Genomic DNA, 21640 nt, shown 5'->3' with positions numbered 1-21640 from the left:
ACTTATTTATGTTTATGAGATTTATAATATGTCTTGGAGATTACATTGTAGCAAGGTTACAAAATGTAGATGTGTCATGTATTTGATGTAAATAACCTTGGTAATCCTATTCTATCACGTGGCAACAACTATAAAGTCGGTATATGTATAGTGATTTACAACGCTCTAAGAATACCATCTAACAGTTCTCAGGCTTCAAAACATTCCCAATTACCATAATTATTGGACGTGACGATGGAAGGCATCACAGCTAAAACCAAGCAAAGGAGATTATCTTCTGTTCATTTACGGCATGGATTAATCAGTGCTGTATGGTCATTTTTGTCACAGACTTGCAACCCATTAATGGGAACCACTCACTCATTTGTGATCAGGCTTTGCATTTCTAAGGTAGTTTCATATTATCAAGATTCCATACTCTTTCCCCATATAAAATTCCTTTTACCTAATTTATCTTTATGAATATCCAGAAATCCCAAAACTTTTTAGCAATGCTTAGCAAATAAATTACCTGCTTCAAAGCAATTCTGTTGCGGGAATTTTAATGGGCACATTTTACATTTAGTTGCAATGGACGTATTTTATTATTGTAGATGTGCTTATTATTTTAGCATTGCCATTAGCAATATAATTATCATCGTGTCTCAGTATTGTCAGATCGCTATTCACACATTTCTCAGGAGAACTACTTTTTTAATTCAATCAGTACATAGTGTCCTTCACACACACACATGCATAGTAGTAATTGATAGTAATAACATTATAACAATTACATCATATAAGACAATCTGGGCTTCACGTACCATAAGGGCTTATTCAGAGGTCCGTATATCGGCCGGGTTTTCATGCCTGGCCGATATACGCTGTCCCTCTCTGCAGTGGAAGGAGGTGGGACGGGTCGGGAGCAGTACAATGAGCCCCTTGTCACTATTTGTAATGGGAGGGGCGGGATGGGGGCAGAACCTATACAGATATAGGGATGTCTGAATAAGCCCTGACTGTGTCACACCAAGATGACGCATAGAAGGTTTCTGATGCCTTTTTAATAAAAACGGCAACAGTACTGAAGCAAAAGTTCAACAAAATGGCCATGACATCCCTCACAGAAAGCATATTTCATAAATAAAAGTGGTATTTCTATTCAAGGTAGAGATTCAAAGTTCAGTTTTAATACAGGGTGGGCCATGGAAAAGTAGTCGACCTCAGACAGTTTTGTCTGAGGTAGGCTACTTTTCAGTGGTCCGCCCTGTATTAAAACTGAACTCTGAATTGTTACAGGAAAAAGAGCAAGTAGATTGTTTTTTTTTCCAAAGAATTATTGATTTACCCACACGTTCAAATCCTTGTACCTCTGGGCATGTCGGAGCATGTTGGCCGATACTGCCTGCAGCTCTTCAATGGTGATGTTGTGGATAGTGTTTCTTGATATTTATTTTCCTTGAGTTGATCTACGGTATATCGATTATTGGTGTACGCTTTCTGCTTTAAATTTCCCCATAGATAATAATCGCATGTGGACACGTCCAGGTGATATGGTGGCCATAACCCCTTGCTCATAATTTTCTCTTCCATAAACAGTTTATGCAAGTTTGTTGCCGGAGGTGTGGCATGTTGCCCCATCTTGTTGGAACAAGCAGTACATTCTTTCTTCTGACGTTAGTTGGTCGTAAAACTGTTCAAACATGTCCAGTATTCCTAGGTGATTCAAAGAAAATTAGGCCCACAATTCATGTTCGAGACACTGAACACCAAACGCCAAATTTTCTGGTTGTGAAGGTGTGTTTCATGAGTCAGGTGGGGATTTTCAGTAGACCAGCACCTCGTATTCTGTGAATTCACCTGATATGATAAATGAAACCATGCTTCATCCATCATAAAGTACAGTGATAAGTCCAAAAGTCAGCAACCATGTACAGTAATTTATGCATTTAGCTTTGTCAAGTGCTTTCAATGTCACGGATGACTTCAGATGTTTGAAGCGACAGAGGCCTTGGTTTTTTCAAGTTTGCCACAGACCCGATTTGACGCCATTTCTGAACCAAGCTCTGAATACAACATTTAGCTGATGGTTTTTTACCTGAGTATTCGTTGGTGAAAGCCTCTGGCATTTCCTTAATTGATCTAATTCGCACATAGCCTTACACAATGACTATTTAGTGTCGCAGGAAGAAGACCATGGGGCACATTTATGAAAGCTGTCTAAAAGAAAATCTGTCCTTGTTGCCTGTAGGAACCAATCACAGCACAGCTTTCATTTCTTATACTGCTAAGGTAACATGAAAGGGTCAAGGCCTCCTCCAAAGAGTGTTGTGTTCGGATCGGAGCCTCGCTCCGTGGCCCACCCTGAGCAATTTTCAATCAAAATCCAGAAATATGTGAAAATGACTAAGAGATAATGGAGGAATGTGCTAAATATTATTGTAACTTGTATGATCAAGTACTGTCTAATTCTGTCATGGATTTAAAGGTAGAGAATATCAACCTTCTTATGATGGAAGTCACTGATTATACTATGTGAAATGTTTCTATTTCACTGGAACAATTAGTAGAGGTACTTGTTGGTACAGCTTTCATTTCTTAGACTACTGAGGTAAATTAAAACTGTGCTATAATTTGTTGTTATGGGCAACCAATTTTTTAGACAGCTTTCATAAGAATGTGGTGCCAGGATAGGGCTACTTTTCTACCCTGTATTTCCAGATTTATTTAGGAAATGAAGCCTACGCTCTCATTAGATTTGATGAGGTAACTTAAAAACTTTTGGAGCTTGTCTTAATGTTTTACTATTAAGCAGTCTTTTCTTGTGTGTGTACGCGGATGTTGCCTATGACACATACAATAAGTAGATAGAGTGGGCAAGATTTATTACTAGTGGTACATCTTGTGCATCTAGCTCTCTTCCAGGACAGTATATAATAGATACACAAATGGAGTGCATCTGTTATAGAGGAATAATAACACCAAGTTGGACCTGTCATTATATTTTCTGACTTTTTTTTTAGTTAGAGAATGTAAATTTAGTAATGAGCTGCATTTCACATGACTTTAAAGCCCCAACTTCCCCACTTATTTTTGTGTGGCTCATGGACCAAATACGGCATTTTGATAGAACGCCACAATTTTCAAAATATTAATGTCCGAAAATTTGTGTGTTAATACATAGATAACTTTTTCTCACTCTTTCAAAATGCTGAATAAGTAAGCATGTTACAGGGATTCAACTACAGAAAAAGCTGCATTAGGGGCCACGTTCTTTGAAAGCCCATTGGCACATGAAACTAGCACAGGCATATCTTACAACAAGGTGTAACATCCCATCATGGATTGCCTAGTACTCACACATATTTGTATATGTGACAAAATATTTTGAATGTCTCTGTTGTCTATTCAGGTTATCAAGAATTTTTCAAAAAATATTTCACAATTTCTAATTTTGCCAAAAGTAGGCAAGTGAAGCTGCCAGCTTAAGGATGAAAGAACATTGTTAGGAATGTTCTTGCCTGATCACTGGACTGTGTAAAAGGCCTTTTATTTGGGATGGAATTTGGCTTTAAATCCCAGGTTAGCTACAGAGGTTACTATCAGATACGCCTGACTCTCTCCCTTGTTCACCCTTCTATAGGATTGAGTTTCATGTGCTCTAAAGACCTTGTTCTACAAGTACACTGATTAAATCAAGATTAAAGTGGCTAATAAAGAGAATGAAGTAGTCTTGAGATGGTGTTTTGGTCTAGGAACTCAGAGTGGTGCCAGAGCTAGGGCTATGGGTTAGCAGAACAGAGGTCCTTCTAGAACCCATGGATTTGAAGGGCAGGGGGGCATAATCTTTATTAATATAATCATCACAAAATGTGGAGCTGCTGAGTGACCATGGCTGCAACAGGCCAGTGGATGTTTCTGGATGTTTCAGGTCTGCCTGTCAATTATTGGTCATTAAGTAACTAGGACTTGGATGACTACTAATCTGCACTTTCCTTCAGAACGATTTTACATCTACCATGGACTCCTACGGTCTTTGTGTTGACCACTGGTCAGAGCCTCCACTTTATATTCTATGTCAAATGTTTGGACCTTAGCTCTTATCTAATTTTGATTGTTGGCCTGTCTTCTAACCCATACTACCGATTACTCCATCTGTCCTTCCGACTTTCATGGATCATGTCTAAAGTGTTTAGTTTAGTTTAGTTCCCCAAATGTAAGTGTCTTTTTGCATTGACAGAAGCCAATCAATGAGATCAGTGCACTTCAGCCAGACCTTCACACGGGTAGATTCTGACTTTATCAGGGAAGGAACTATCCATCATAAAATCATTCATTCCCCTTAGAACTTTAACATTCCTGGCAGTAAATACCCCGAACACTGGAAGACGTACCGCCATCAACAATAGGTTTTTGTGCTACATAAAAGATGCAAGCACCCAAAGAATGAGTGTTTGCTCGTTCATTGGGTGGTCGGCCGCAGGTTCACATGACCCAGTGACTGAACAGAAGAACATTGATAGGAATGTTCTTGCCCAGTCATTAGATCATGTAAAAAGCATTTACCGTAGTTGGGATGGAATTTGATTTTAAATCCCATTAACCATCTGCCTTCAACAATCAGCGAGAAATTGAATATTATACTAACATTTTATGTTTGCATTCGAATAAACAATTTTTCTCAGCTCTGTTTAATAAAACATTACGCTTACAAAATGAACAAATGTAAATGTGTAATTTCATGACTCACTTCTAAAAAAATGTGTAAAATATAGATTTCATTCCATTTATAATAACTACTGACATCATGATAATTAGTCAATTAGTGATGTTTCATTATAATAAGATACTACTATATTAACAGTTTTACATATGCAGAAACACTATAGGTCACTGCCAGGGACACTAAAACATCAAGATAAATAAAATATAGAAATAATTCCTGCTCTGCAACGGCTGCCAGTAGCTGAGTTTGATTAAAACAGGTTACTTGAGAGGAGACCACAATGTCTAGTGAATCTCCTCAATTATCCAAGTTAGCTTTGCAAAAACAATCCCCAGTGAGATGCTGGAAGAAGTTTCTTTTAAGACCTTTATTCCATACAGGGGCGTAACTATAGGAGAGGCAGGGGATGCGGTTGCACCCGGGCCCAGGAGCCTTAGAGGGGCCCATAAGACCTCTTCTCCATATATTGAGCTTAGTAGTATGAATAAAGCATTATAGTTGGGGGCCCTGTTACAGACTTTGCATTGGGGCCCCGAATCTTCAAGTTACGCCTCTGATTCCATACACATATTAGTAATAAACATAATGAATGAGACTCAAGTTCAACAATACGTTTCATTTATTGTACTTGAAAAAGAAGGTGCTGGCCTTCGAAATGCGTCCTGAAACTTGAGTCTCATCCATTATGTTTATAACTGATATATGCATGGAATAAAGGTCTTAAAAGGAAACTTCTTCCAGCATCTCCCTGGGGAACCTTCTTGCAAGGCTAACTTGGAAAATCAGGGAGATCCACTGAACATTGTAGTTTTATTTCAAGCAAGTAACCTGCTTTCAGGTTCACTCGCTGAACTTCCTGAACAATACAGGGATTAGATGCATGCAGGGGTGTAACTATAGGGGATACAGAGGATACGGTTGCACCCTTAAAGGGCCCATAAGGCCTCTCTTCTCCAAATAGGGAGCCCAGTACTGGGAATAAAGCATTATAATTTGGGGCCCTGTTACAGATTTTGCATTGGGGCCCAGGAGCTTCAAGTTACGCCGCTGGATACATGTAACAGTTTCTTATTGAAGGCACACCTAGACAAGTGGTGTGGGAGCCTGTCGTCTAGTGGCCCCCCATACCAGGTGAGTTCACCTCCTATTTTTTTCCCATTTCTTCTCATTTTAAGCATTAAACAGTGTTTGAAGCATGTCCGCATTTATTCAATTCTACTAAGAGTCCATTGGCTACTTCTATTTTAAGACCTTGTCAATATCACTCTGAGAAATATAAATCATTTTGTATCGCAGAATACTATACAAGTTTGTAAAGAATACAATGCTGTGAAATTGCACCAATTAATATAAAAATGCCCAGATTATTTTTGGCACATTATTGAGAAAGCATTTATTATGTGATATAGAAAAACACTTTGTGACATTTTTGTATGATATCACAAGTAATGTATTGTTTGAAAATAGTCTTTATTGGTTCTGTGTATCTATTACTGTTCTCAGCTCCCTAGTCAATTAAAAGCCCTTAATCCAAGAATCAATGTGCTGAACTCAAGAAACATCCAGATAATTAAGACACAATGCTACACATGACAATAAATCTCACACTTATTCTGTGCTTCCCTGTTGCCTTCCATGTCTCTGCGGTGAGGGAAATTTTCATTTGATGTATTTTTTAAATGCATCTTTAGCTTTGGCTGGACACAATGAAACAGCATTTTACGACTCAGGCATAGCATCAATATACCCCATATTAACAGTCACCCCATGTATAAGTGCAGATATAGCTGTCAAACACTCTTAAATCCCTGCTCACTATGACTCCTAAACTCACAGTGAGCAGGGATTTAAATGCTAAAATACAAATTATACTGAGTCTTTCTCAATAAAACCACACATCAATCTGCTCAGTTCTTCACACTAGGTAGTATGTTCAATCTGACTTGCTCTCTTGAAAATGTACCTAACTTTTCAGGATGATCTGCCATATGTATACATGAGGAATAACACCATTTCTGGATATTTTATGACTCATATCTTGCATTCATCACCCTTTTCCCTTAAAGACTGTATATCTGATTTTCAGTTCTCCCTAAACAGTTGGGAGGAGCCTGACTGCTGTAGTGTGTTCTCTGTGCACAGAGAAAACTGCAGATTTTGTTCCATAACTTTCTATAATACACACACAAAAATATGAAAACATTACTGAGGACTGTATAGGAGGACAGAACAGTGTAGATGTGATTTTAGTATAACACAGTAAATAATCACAGGCTTGGCCTTCCCTGAAAGTCTGGCCAGCAGAACAAGTCTCCTTGTAACTAACTGCCCTGCTGATCCGGACACTGCTTGACTAAGTGCAGAGGTCAACTCTGCTCTGTGTCTTTCCTTATTTCAATGTACTACTGTCAAAGAGCAGCATGAGTTAGACTTTGAATTGAGCAAAGCAGCATTTGAAGTGGAAAAACTTTGAGCTACAAAGAGAGTTATGCTGCTGCCCAGACTTTTGGAGAAGGGATGGGGATAGAGATGAGCGAATCTACTCTGTTCGGGTGTTTTTGAACTCGAGCACCGCTTTTTCCGAGTAACTCACTACTCGGACGAAAAGATTCGGGGGGTGCCGGGGGTGAGTGGGGGGTTGCATAGGGGAGTGGGGGGGGGGGGAGAGAGAGCTCCCCCCTGTTCCCCACTGCTACCCCCCGCTCCACCACGCCACCCCCCAGCGCCCCCCGAGTCTTTTTGTCCGAGTAGTGAGTTACTCGGAAAAAGCGGTGCTAGAGTTCAAAAACATCCGAACCGAGTAGGTTAGCTCATCTCTAGATGGGGAGACATAGCAGGTGCTATAATCTTGAGCGACACAAAAAGGGCACTATAATTTTCAGGAGCATAGAGGAAACACTATTATTTTTGAGACACAGAGGGGCTATCATTACTTTGTGGTGCCAAAGTGGGTACAATATTACTTTGGAGGGCCACAGAGGGGGCATTATTACTTTGTGGAACCATAGATGAAGCACTTTTACATTGTGGATCCCCATAAAAGACACTATTTCTTTGAGGGGACAATGAGGGGCACATTGGTAGCGGCAAAATGGAAAGAGTGTGCAGAAATTAATCATAGCTGGAAAAAGTTTTTAAGGCAGTCCAGGCCCAGATAAAGAAAGAAAAATAAAAAACTAGTGACACCAATTATAGAAGACATCACCTGTGATCACTGGAGGTATCTGCACTGCAATCACTATCACTATGCATAGCTGATACCTGACTGTTATGTGATGACTGTATTATTTAAGTGTATACCAGAGTAGGTATGCTATATTTTATAATTTTTTTTTGGGGGGGGGAGAGGGGAGAGGGGGTTGGGGTGAGGTGTTGGGACAATTTTTGAGTTTTGCTATGGGGCCCCATGAGTTCTATGTATGGCCGTGAATTCCTGTTCTGTCTTGCTGTCTCTGTTACTAGAGATGAGTATCACATCGCAACAGGCAGTGGACAGTAAAATGGAAGGGAGGCCCTTAGTAACCATTACGTTAGTGATTTTTCAGCACAGAAATGCAATTTTAGGTAAATAAAGTAAATAGCACTTTTGCTAATTATCACATTGGCTATTACATAAGTACAAGTTGTTTGAAATGTTCATGACAATTTAAGCCAAGACTGTAGTTGACAATGAAAACATTGCAAGTATAACTGAAAAATCAAATGTTGTGTGGCATTGTGATGTCATCCAATTACTTTTACACTTCAGAAGTCTTAGCCAGTATCTCATTCATCAAATAAGTTCTGGCAACTAATCCAGGTTTATTGATTTTCTTAAACAAATGAAGGAAGTGCTTGAGGATAGAGAGAGGGTAACTGCCAGTGCTGGGTTATGTGATGCAAGGAGAGGTCCACTGGGAGATTGAATAAGTAAATATCTATAAAACAAAGTTGTGCTAGATAAGCATTTTCTACAAACTGTGTCACTTCCCCAGATACCAGACACTGAACTAGATCTGTGTAACCCATATTCTCTTTCAGCGACAATTCAGTTTACATTTGGCATTTAAAGGTTACCAAAAACATTAGAACAGCGTAGACACCATATATTCTACATCACTGCATTTGGAAAGATTTATATGGCAGACTTCGAAATGATGTCGAACATCTTCAATTGACAATTAGCAATATTTGCAGCTGACCATGGAAATACAAAAGTACTGTGGCCAATCTTTAAAAAGCTTTTCCGGGAATATATCATTGATTACCTATCTACAGCTATTTGTCAGAACTCCTGTAGTGGTCAGGAAAGCTACTGCAAGTTCAGCCCCATTCACTGAACTTGCAGTGAAAAAGGAGAGGGAAGAAAGATGGAATTTGGTCACGCTCTAACACACCCTAGGTTAATCCCTAGCAACAATGGGACACCCACCCTATAAAAGGCAACCCTGAGCAGGAACTTGACCATAATCACCCTAATATACCCTAAGCAAAAGGTGAGGAGTGAAACAGAAACTAAGAATACACCAGGATAAATTGTCAAATGGCAAATAAAGTTTTATCCAGTGATATCCAAAAAGGAAGGTCCTTGAATAGTCCAAACAGTAACTCACATGACAGCTCTACAATAAAGTAGGCCAAAATATAAATAAAAATGTGTCAGTCAATTTTTTGGACTACTTCAAAAACAGTAACTCATATGTAAAAATGAACACTTGAAGACCTTCCTTTTTGGATATCATTAAAGAGAAATTTATCTGTAATTTGTCAATTAATTCTGTTGGAGACATTGCACTCTTAGCTGTATTTTACCTTGCCTTTATGATTAGGGTGTAATAGGGTGATTAGGGCCATGTTCCTATCTGGGGTTACCCTTCTAGGGGAAGCTGCCCAATGGTTGGTAGGGATAGACCTAAGGCTTATTAGGGCCTGAGCAGGTTCCATCTTTCTCTTCCCCTTCCCTATGCTTTTTTCTCTTTATTTGTATATTTTTTTATATGTGATAAATAAAGGTTACATTTTAATTTCTTTTTCAAAAACGCAGACTTTTTGTCTCTGAGGTAATGTATGGCAAATAGTAAACAGGTCTCTTCTTTTCCATGAAGCGAGTTGGTGTGGCGGCATAAACCTAGCCCAGGAGGCCCGTATTGATTATTGCTATAGGATGCCTTTTTCTCAGCTTACACCCAAGATAGGATCTGCATTTACTCTTGTACCCTCAAATGCATCTATCTGCTATATTCTAACTTTGACAAACTTAGACTTTATGTTTGCCTCTACAAGATAAAAGATGTCCCTTCCAAGGGCTTAGCCATAGGGTGTGCAGAGCTAGTAGTTGCACCTGGGCCTTGTTGCCCAAGCTAGCCAAAAACCCTTTGCGAAATAAGTACACAACATGACCATAAATGATGCATAGTAGATGGGGGCAATATTACAAAAGCTCCTTGAACGTAGGTTAGAAACAGATGTAATTTTCACATCCGAAAGATGATTTTCTGAGATAATTCAGGCTTTGTATGGTCAACCACTGAAGCAGTACAGACAACACATGTCAGTAAATTTCAGGCCTGAAGCTCCAGAAGCAGGAATGTTGCAGGTGTGTTGTTCTATTCTGGCTGCAATGTCTTATCAATCTATCATACACTGTCAAGGACTATATGAGAACAAAAGGAACTGACAGATGGAACATTTTTAATGAAAGGCATTATGAAACTAACTGTCACGTTCAACAGTTATGTACAAGTATTTTAAGATAATGCTGTTCTCTATTGGGGGAAATGTACAAATGCATTCTTCATAGCTGACCTAAGCTTTAAGGCATAACTAGGGAAGCTATTGGGACATATCTGTTTCCAGTAAAAAGTCAACATGTCTTCAACATTACTAAGAATGCATTGTTAGCAGTCAGAGCAAAAAAGAAAAAGCTCTGAATAGCAGAAATACCAGATCTAGAAACAGCTATAATCTATTGTGGATATCACGCAAGCCAACAAGAGAAATCAAGTTTTCATTAGAGCAACAGTTTTGCAGTAACATTGCAATTATGAACATTAATGCCAATTACACTACTTATTTATCAAACAGTAGAGAATGGAACCCTCGAAAATTCGGGTTGTATCACCAAGCCAGCATTCCAAAACTGATGCCCGTCTTTGCCCCTGTCCTAAGGCTGTTTTTTCCCTAAGCTTGTCTCCCAATATTGTGTTGCCTGTAAAGAAGGGGAGCTCTACTTAAATTAATACAGATGGAGATGAGTCTAACCCAACTGGGCCATATCGTGCACATACTGAATGGCCACTTTGTTACAGACATCTGCCCTTTCATGGACTGGAGCTGCTCTGTATGGAAATTAGACAAATGACCCTGGTGTGCAGGATGAAATCAAGTAAGTATGTTTTCTTTGGATTTGTTTCCATGTGAATCTACATTACAATGGATAATTGGGCGATCTGAGCAACCTTTAACTAGGCATGGTCATTGGTGCTAGCCGGGGCCAATATTCAAAAACAACAAACATTGTGGGGTTTTCTCATGAAACAGTGTCAAAAGTGTACTAATAAAGGTGTAATCAAGGAAAAATATCTAGTGAAAGGGGATCCTGTGGATGCAAACAACTCATCAATGAAAGAGGTCAGAGGAGGAATCATTCTGCTGTATGGATGGTGTACAGTCAAACAAATTGCTAAATGCGGATTTTGAAATGGCTTAAAAACTGCCTGCAATTCTGTATCAAAATCCACAATTAGACCTGCGAATTTTGGTGTGGAATGGTGCAGCTCTGGATTTGGCAGTGTCCTGAGGCATAATTCCACCCCATGAATAAGGTCTCTAAGAATGTTAAAGGTATAAATAAAGCTCAGCAGGCATAGTATTGTCGAGCGAGTATTGTCCTTAGCGAGTACCTGCCCGCTCGGAAGAAAAGATTCGGGTGTCGTCGCGGGTGAGCGGTGAGTTGTGGGAGTGAGCAGGGGGGAGCGAGGGGGGGAGAGAGGGAGAGAGGTATCTCCCCTCCATTCCCCCCTGCTCTACCCAGCCGTTCCCGGCCCCCCACCGGCACCCGAATCTTTTCTTCCGAGCGGGCAGGTACTCGCTAAGGACAATGCTCGCTCGAGTAATTGTCCTTGGCAAGTATGCTCGCTCATCTCCAGCAGAGATGTTTGGAAAATCAACAGTAAATGAATTTTAACCTGCCTGAGATAAGCATAGATCGATCCTAAGAGAGGCATAAAAAGGAAATAAGTGCAGACTACATGGACCATGTGGTCCTTTCCTGCCATCAATTTTCTATGTTTTCATTTTTTTTTTATGGCACATTAAATATCGTTTTTACATTTTGTTGAGAAAAGTGATATAACTACATAAGGTCTCATGATGTCACTAATCTTCCCCAGTGGACCCAAATGTAAAGTCTGCCCCAGATGGAGCAATATGCATTGTGTCAAAGTCTTTGAGGAGGCAGATCTTACTGGATGGGGATTAGCAAGATATATAATAAATACATAAATAATCAAAAGCTATTTTCTCTAGAGAAACATTTAAGCTGTGTTTTAGCACAAAATGTCTGAGCACTTTGGAGTATATTTCTACTTAAGCTTATTTGAGTTTCTTTGGGTATAATACACAATATTTTGTCAACTGACAAAAACACAGTTTTTGTGTATAAGCAAATGTATTGCATCCTTCAGAACTGCTTGCCCTTTAATGATAAGCATTGTAGTATACATGAAATACCAAGTCTCTCCTTTCCTGCTGATAGACACAGGCTTCAACAAAACACTTTAATATCTGCATCAATAAGGAAAGGTCGTACCTTCTGTATCACAGGGCCAGTTAATATAGGCAATCTAAAGATTAAGGAATACCAGAAGGATCATAGAGATTTATATTTGCTAATATATTTAATACCATGCCAAATTCTATGAATTATTAATGATTAGAACATTTAGAGTCTGTCCATGTTCTTATCTATGGATTTCTTTGAAAACAGTAAAATGACTATTTACACTCATAAGTTAATAAATAGAAAATAGAGATACCATACTTCCAGACGAGTCCATGCACTACATACAACTATTAGGCCTCATTCACATGAGCGCTGTTTTAGCGCAGTATAGGTGGGCAAAAAAATAGTGCCTATACTGCACGAAAAAAGCGCTAACAGGCAACTGCACTTAAAAAAGCACACATGCTCCAAGATGAGAAAGAGAAGAAGCCCTGCAGGGCTTTGAGATTTCCCGATAGCAGGGAGAGAGTGGGGCTATAGAGGATTAACCCATAGCCCCACTCTGTGTCTCCTGGCTATGGGTTAATCCCCCATAGCCCCCTCTTTCTCCCTGCTATGAGGGATTAACCCATAGCCCCGTGCTCTGTCCCTCCTGTTGGGGATTAATCCATAGCCTCGTTCTCTCTCTCTCTCTCTGCTCTAGAGATCCCTGAGGAATATCCCCATAGCGCATAGAGAGTGGGTGGGGCTAGAGAGAGGGTGCAGAGCTATATGGCTTATAACAGGGATTACCCATAGCAAAGATAGAGGGGGCAGGGCTAGAGGGTGGATTCCTCTGGCCCCACCTCCTCCTCCCACACTCTTGGGGAAGCCCTGTAACCCCACCCCCTATCTCTCCCCGCTATAGGGAAATCCTTTGGGGAGAGAGGTAGAGCACACACCCCCACTTTCCCCCCCTTACCCACCCCGCTGCTGGGAATTGCCCAGCAGTGTGGCTGGAGGAATACATCGCTGCTTACAGCAGGACATTTTAGCTGTGCTGCCCAGAAGCACATTTTAAATGTCCCTTCAAAATTCCTATAATAATTATATAAATAATAATCATATTAATCATAAGAACAATTATTATAGAATTCCAGTGTTACTTATCTTCTGACATGTTGCATACGTCCTCCTGAATCCCCCATACATGCGAATGGTCAGTTTGGCTGCTCGTTCATATGTGTTAGATAGGGACAGTGGGGAAAGCCACTGCCAGACAACTCTGGTGGTAACTTATCGGACAAATGGATTGGGTTATGAAATTCGAGGAGTTTGATGTTGGGGGAAAGTTGAGCCAACCCACCCCATCCCCACCCCATACATGTGCAAGAATCATCTGGTCCTATCAACATCATCGAGTTAGAAAAACTTTCATCTAATGAATATGGGGGCCTTAAAATGTATATGGGTGGATTGATGAAATAATAACACTGTGCAACATAATTTTGAGGCTTATAGTAACTTTAGTGCGCTGAATTCAAATATGATATTTGTTTTTTTCTGCCATGTAAGATTTTCCAATTATGGAGAATAATGTAATCCAAGTGTTGTTGTATTATACTTTTTATAAATATGCCTATACAATTAATCCAGTAGGCCCGCCATTAACCTTGCTAAATAAAAAGAATACCAAAAGTGATTGCCCAACTGTTCCATAATCACTGTTACATACCGCGGGCTGACTGAGCACTATAAGGGTAGGTTTATGTAACATATAGGGTATGTTTCCATGTGGTGTAAACACTACAGATCATCCACCAGCAAGTTGTAATTAATGAACTGTGTTTTTACAGGTCATTGGTTAGACTAAATAAAAGAATCAAAATCATAAAACAAAAGCACATGTTTGGCATCGCTGCATCCGCAAAAGTCCGATCTATCAAAGTAATGCATTATTTACCCTGTGCGGTGAACGTTGTCTGAAAAAACAATTAAGAACGCCAGAAATGTGCTCTTTTGATAATTCTGTCTCCCAGAAATAATGCAATGAAAAGTGATCAAAAAGTTATATGTATTCCAAAATGGTATGAACGCAAACTACAGGACACCCCAAAAGAAATGAGCCTTTGCTCAACTATGTGGATGGAAAAATTAAAAAGCTATTGCGTGCAGAAGATGGCGGCAGAAACTAATTTTTTAAAAATGAAATGTCTTTGAAAAAAAATGCAAGTAATAGAGCAAAAAAAAAAAACTACATATGTTTGTTGCAGTTTGTGCGCCGTAGAAAGACGCACCGAAAGATGGCGGAATTTGATTTTTTTTCCCATTTTACTCCACGTAGAACTTTTTTAAAGTTTTTCAGTCCATTATATGGTATATTAAATAGTCCCGTTGAAAAAGACAACTCATCCCGCAAAAAACAAGCTTTCATACAGAGATGTCAATAGATAAATAAAGGAGTTACGATTTTTTAAAAGGAAGCAAATGCTTGATCACTAAGGGGTTAAATAACTTGAAAATGGGACCAAAAACATCATTTTTCAACAGTTGCCCAACCATCAACCTACTTCTGTCTAATGTTTAGCCACATATATTAACATGCTAAAATACCTAAATCTATAACAATAATACTAGTAATAATAATCAGCTACTGCAAAAACAAGTATAACACAAGTTGCCTTCACCCCTTGCTCCATCTCACTCACTATGTCAATATTTGTGTTCCAATACATCAGAAAACAGCCGATTCAGTATTGTTTGTACAGACACTTCAGTCGCTTTCTGTTGAGCTTCTAGTATAAAGCAAAACCAGACAGATGTTAGACACAAACATCATCAGAAACCGTGCAGTCAGCGCTCTGTGGATATGCAGAATGTATGGGGCTTTGGAGCTGAATGCATGCTCTATGCATTGTGCTAAACAAATGATTCCAGCTTACGCATCATATATTTTCACTCCAAAATGCAACGTTTGATGAAAAGCATGACTATGGTTTAAAGGGGTTGTCTGGGTGTGAGACGATTTAAAAAAAAAAAGAATTCAAATCTTTTAAAATAATTAAAGCAGCAGTACTCATCATCTCCCCCAGTGATCCTGCACTGCAGCGCCTGCGGTCTGCCTGGTCCGTGTTTAGACAGGCATGTTGACCTATGATAGTGGTCCCCAACTAGTGGTTCGGGAGTCCCATGTAGTTCATGCCATCCTGCTGTATGACTCATCATAGGAATCCTGAGTTATGACCATATTCAGAGATATCCTAATTAGAGATGAGCAAGTATACTCGCTAAGGGCAATTACTCGAGCAAGCATTGCCTTTAGCGAGTACCTGCCCGCTCGAGACAAAAGGTTCGGGTGCCGGTGGCGGGCAGGGAGCTGCGGGGAAAAGCGGGGCGGAATGGAGGGGAGATCTCTCTCTCCCTCTGCCCCCCCCCCCCCCCCGCTCCCTCCTGCTGACTGCCACTACTCACCGCTCCCCCGCGCCGGCACCCGAACCTTTCATCTCGAGCGGGCAGGTACTCGCTAAAGGCAATGCTCGCTCAAGCAATTGCCTTTAGTGAGTATACGGTACTCGCTCATCTCTAATCCTAATCATTGAATAGTGCCAACTTGGATTGTACAAGACGAGGGCTAGACCTCTCACTAAAATATGTATCAGCACATTAGTACATTTGTGATTTCCTGCTTCTCCATATCTAATATGTTTCCCCTCAGTTTGAACATGGATGCCATACATGACTCAAATATGACTGTGGCTCACAAGACACAAAAGGTTGGGGGACCACTGCTCTATAACATAAGGTCGCCTGCACACGGGCGATCTGGATTCTGCATGCGGGAGCCCACAGCAGAATCCGGCTCTATCAACCCAGCGTACCTTTGCTTTCTGTATTGTGAATGACCACGGACGCTCACCGACAGTTATGCGCAGTTCAATTTTTTTTTATATTTGTTTTTCCAGTGCCATCAATGTCAATTGCAGATGGGCTGCAGGTCAGACGGCTTTCATTGACTTCAATGGAAGCCGTCCATGCGGAGACCGCACAAAAATAGAACATGCTGCAATCCACTGTCTGTTGTTAGGTATAGAGCTTCCATTGTAACAAGCACACAGAGACATTTCCATAGTAACAGGGGGATGGGCTATCTTCACAGTCGGCTCCTGCACACTCCCAGGCTGCATGCTGACAGATCTGTGATAATGATCTGCATAGTCTCTGCCTGTCCTGCTGTTACAGTGTGTGGGCACACATTGCACACACATTATGGTGCGTTTACTAATCATTTAGCCAGAATGTCTTTAAATGCCTGATTGCCCTGGGAAAGTAGAGGGGTGGGCACTCAGATACTGCCTCCCTGCTGATTGGACCAGAGACAGTACAATGCAACATGGAAAAAGAGGAAAGGAAGTACTGGAAAATGAACTACTGGCAGAATGATAGGCTTGCTACTCATCCTCTCCCTGAAAGTGGAATGCAAACAGCAGAGCAACAGAAAATTGGGAACACCTGAAAATCAGAATTTACAGACATGAAACAGGGTGCAAACAGCAGCAAACAAGTGGGTAAGGAGAACCTGGTGTTTTTATTTAAAAAACTGTTAAAAACTCAGGTGTGTTTTAAGGCTCAGTTTTTTTTCAAAAATGTAAGGCATCTGAGAACCCTAAACATACAGCCAATGTCATTAACAAAGCTCTTCAGCATAAAGAGTCCTGAAAGTGATGGTACGGCCCCCACAGAGCCCTACCTCACCATCATTGAGTCTGTCTGGGATTACATGAAGAGACAAAAGGATTTGAGCAAGGCCGCATCCACAGAAGATCTGTAATAAGTTGTCCAAGATGTTTGGAACAACTTCCCTTGAGAACAAGCAGGGGCAGGCTGGGGCAGGGGGTCATAAGCCCCCCCAGGCTTGACCCTCAGCAGATTTTTGGGGCCATCTGTCTTTTCTCTACTGACTGTAACCGGCATCCTGACTTACTTCTCATCCACTGCTAACAGTTCCAGCCTCTGTCCCTCTGTTCTTCTGTAGGCTGCAGAGCCAGAAGAGGTCTGTGCGCTCCTAAAATTTAGATAAGTATCTTCTTCTTAAAAAAAAAAGAATAACAATTGAGCACTAGCAGCATAATTACTACCTGAGGCACTATTACCACTAACTGGTACTTGGGTGGAGGAGTGGGGGGAGCGAGCTCTAATACCACTAAGGGGACACTGCTATTATTTTGGGAGTACTATAAATTCTATTAAAGCAGACAGCCCTGTTACCACTAAGGGGACACTTGGGGACAATATTACTATTAAGATGACACATGTGAGGACAATTAGTGTTAAAAGGGTTCTATATATATTATTAATGTGACATTTTGGGACACTATTACCACAAAGTGAAAACTTGGGGACACTATTACCACTGATGGAGCATTTGGGGCACTATTACTACTAAGTGCTCGCTTGGAGCACTGTTACCACTCAGGAGTCCATTGGGGGCACTGTTGCCATAAAGGTAGAATCTAGGGGCAGTATTACCACTAAGTGGGCAATTAAGGAGCACTTAAATATTTAACAAGACACTTGTAAGAGACACAACAGTGGGAATTGTTACTATATGGAGCACAAAGGGGTATTATTACTGTGTGAGAGCACATATGGGAAAATATTACTATTTAAGCATAAAAAGCAACACTAATAATGTTTAGGGTACAGAAAATGGCACTTCTACTGTGTGGTTCAATATCATCATCTCTACAGTCATAGGGGCAGATAGGGCAGTAACAGGCACACAAATGGGGTAGCAGTAGGCTTACTGCAGGTTTAGAAGAGGTTAATGCTGGAAAAGTAAATACCCAAAGATATCTGTGTTGCAAACTTAGCGGACACAAGTCGTGGCTGGAAGAGATTTTTATGGCGGTCTGGGCTAGATAAAAAAGTTGGGAACAATGATTTCCAGAGAGGATGTCACCAGTGAGTCACTAAACATAGCTGTACTGTAGTCATATACAGGGTCTGCAGATTACTTGTGTGGAACTGGTATCTACCACTACATGATCACTGTGATTAGGATGCACCTCTATGATGTTGTGATTTCAGGTAAGGGGAAACAAGGTTGGTCCAGGATATTCATCTGTATCATAAACACAAAAATGCATTCTTCATACCCTTGTCTAAACTTTCAATATAGAGAAGGAATATTGTTCATGGTTCTGGTGCTGTATTAATGCTTATTAAGTATTAAGCTTACTTCTGGTATTGTATGTGCATACAAAGGGTTAGTTCTGGTACTGTATCTATGTACTGAGCTTGGTTCTTGTGCTGTATTTATGTTATGGCTGTACACTACCAATTGTGCCCACCCACAGAAGCCAATGACTGCACAATATTGGCAATAATTTTTTGCAGCCATTGGCAGCAGCAGGTGGGCATGGTTTAGCTTTGTGCGCACTGTGTGTTTCCACATTAAGGATGGGCCTCTAATCACAGGCCAGTGCTATGTGCTTGCCCCCCAGGCTAAAATCCGCCTATCCAGCCTCTGTGTGCAAGTGTACCTAGAAGAAGCAATGCTGTTTTGAAATCAAAGGGCGATCACACCAAATACTAATTTAATTGACATGTCTCCTGTGTTCACTCATACAGCATTTTGCTAATTAATAAAATAAACCATTAACACTTCTAATTCTTGAAAGCATTCTTACTTGACTGCATTTTCTACACCTGCCTAAAACTTTTGCACAGCACTGTATAACATAAAAAAACAGCCTAAGCATCAGCTTGCATGTACATGGAGAAAGCATCCAGGAAATAAGATACGCTGTTACTGGACAAGACAGTCACCTCTCGCTCACACTACACAGAAGTACTATAGGTATTGCAGGTGAGCATGTTGTCTTGTTGGAGAATCGGCACATTGAGTATTGGAAGGTATACATTAGTACACACAGAGGGGTGTTTGTTCAGCAGTTGAATACCCTGTTGCAGTATAGAGGGATTTCAAGTTTTCCTAGCAGGGATCATATAACAGTATTTGTGCATAAGTCTTAAATACAGAGTCTTTCAATAAGGCAATTACAGCTGTATGATAGGCAGGTATACCCACTCTGCTACTTCTGCACATCTATAAACTGTAATTTGATGCATCCCATCATGATTAATATGGTATGTGACGTTTTCTATAGGGCTGCAGGTAATTCTACAGAGTTGCCATAACTTAATGAGTTCTCCTAGCACACAGGAGTGACCTCACACAAGGCAGCACTAGCAGGTGTGAGTGAACTTAGTTGGTTCCCATTGATGAAAATGTTCCTGCTCTCAGTAAGAGAAGCACAATAATCATGTTCTTGCAGGCAAGATCCCTTCCCATTGATGATCGGGGAGCTGTCCGTTCAGCACTACTCTGCTCCATTCACTCCAGTGAGGAGGACTCTACTCTATAGGTCTCCAGGTACAGATGGAGCAAATTTTAGCTAGATTGTGACAGCACAGAAAGTTATCCTGTCTTAACCCATTAAAAAGCTATTGTTCTCTTACCGTAACACAACAAAACCCATTGTAAAGCAATTCAAAGTGTAAATAAACCACTCTGCTAGCACAACACACTGTGATACAATGTTGCATAAAGAGTCAAGCTATAGTAAAATCCATCTGTAGATCACTAACCTGGATCTGCCGTGATTCCCTGTGAAATCCAGTCGTGTCCTGACTGCTGCAGAGTGTGATTGTAATGAGCCCGATGACTGGGAGAGTCGCTCCCTCCTCCCTATTACTAGTCTGTGCTCCGCATTGATTGATAGTGATCAGCTGCCTCCAGCCGCCTTCACAAAACATCAACAGTGACTATTGCACAGAAGGCGCCTCCTTCTGCATGAAACACACAAATGGGGGGTGGGCAATGCTTCGGGTGGGGGAGGGATGACCTTGCATTTTGATAAAAAGCTCCAAAGGCAGTGTCCCCCGGAACCCAACCCATATTTGACCTTCTTGTAAGGATCCTAATGAGATACTTCATTATTTCTGTCATCTTTGCTTCATTGGGCAGTGCAATATTAATCACTGGCCGGCTACAAAGACAAGAGAATCCTCGTCCTTCTGCAGAAAAGTTCATGAATTAGTCATACACATGTCAGACTAGTGCTGCCAGTGCAGGCATTGCCACAGATGCCCAGCACTTGTCACCAGCGTACCTTAGATTTATAGGCACAATGCTCTGCTGCTGTTCTGTCTTCTAGGGATTTCAAGGATCCATATTTTGCAGGTTGTTAGTTATTATGCATGTTGCACACAGACTCGCTGCACCAGTCACCTGAGGTAATCCTGGTAGGCAGCACATGGAAAAAATCTGGAGCAGTCCAGGTATGCTTACCTGTATATTCTACCAATCATATGCACAATACACACATCACTTGGCCTCTGCCATATATATATATATATATATATATATATATATACTGCCTTACAGTGCTGGGCACCTGGGTTCAGATCTAAGGGCAACATCTGCATAAAGTCTGTGTGGGTTTCTTCCCACACCCCACAAACATACAGGTAGGTGAATGTAGATTGTGAGCCCCAATGGGTACAGAACGCAGTATCAAGTGATATTAAGTGCTGGGTTCTATGTAAATTAGGGTAATTATGATTAATATATGCTGTATTATTAAGCCTTTAATGACGCAGCCTTTTTTTGTTATTTTCTTCTCCCCCTTTCTAAAAAGGATAACTTTGATTATCAGCATAGCTGTCTAAAGGCTTATTTTTGCGGGTTGTATTTTTATTATTACTATTTAATGCACCATACAATGTGTTACAAAACTTTAAGAAGTGAGTGAAATGGGTTTCTTGTTTCTACAGCATACACACTACGGCAGAAATATAATGATATCTATGATATTCTGTGGGTTAATACAATTACGACAATAACTAATGTATATCGTTTTTTGAATGCACTACTTTTAGATCTTAGAAAAAAATATATTTTCTACCGCCAAATGTTATGACTGCCAGATCGTTTTTGGTTTTTCCATCAATATAGCTATTGGAGAGCTCCTTTTTTGCAGGATGCCACTGCCAGCGCTAGGAGTGGCTGCCACTTTCATGACGTTATCGGGACCTGAATCAATAAGGTCTCAAAGATTGGTACCCAAATAACAGGCTGTTATTAACAGCCTGTTTCAGGTGTTAACCCTTTGCAATCCAATTTTAGATTCAGGGTTTCCTAGGGTTTTTTATCTTTTTGCCATTATACAATGGCGCCACCCGCTGGCTAG

The 21640-nt window shown here is 40.5% G+C and overlaps 1 protein-coding gene across 1 annotated transcript in view; it reads right to left on the bottom strand.

Annotated features, from left to right (window-relative positions):
- Positions 1-20223, bottom strand: part of CPLX2 (complexin 2) — a 69024-nt gene extending 48801 nt beyond the window's left edge. The window contains exon 1 of the mRNA XM_066591182.1: positions 20037-20223. The gene's annotated coding sequence lies outside the window, so the exon portion shown is untranslated. The remainder of the gene's footprint in view (positions 1-20036) is intronic.
- Positions 20224-21640: the final 1417 nt, after the last annotated feature.

This window comes from Eleutherodactylus coqui, chromosome 2 (assembly GCF_035609145.1).
Source record: "Eleutherodactylus coqui strain aEleCoq1 chromosome 2, aEleCoq1.hap1, whole genome shotgun sequence".
Classification (NCBI taxonomy): domain Eukaryota; kingdom Metazoa; phylum Chordata; class Amphibia; order Anura; family Eleutherodactylidae; genus Eleutherodactylus; species Eleutherodactylus coqui.
Note: the sequence above shows the minus strand (reverse complement) of the source record. Positions and strands in the feature narration are given on the sequence as shown.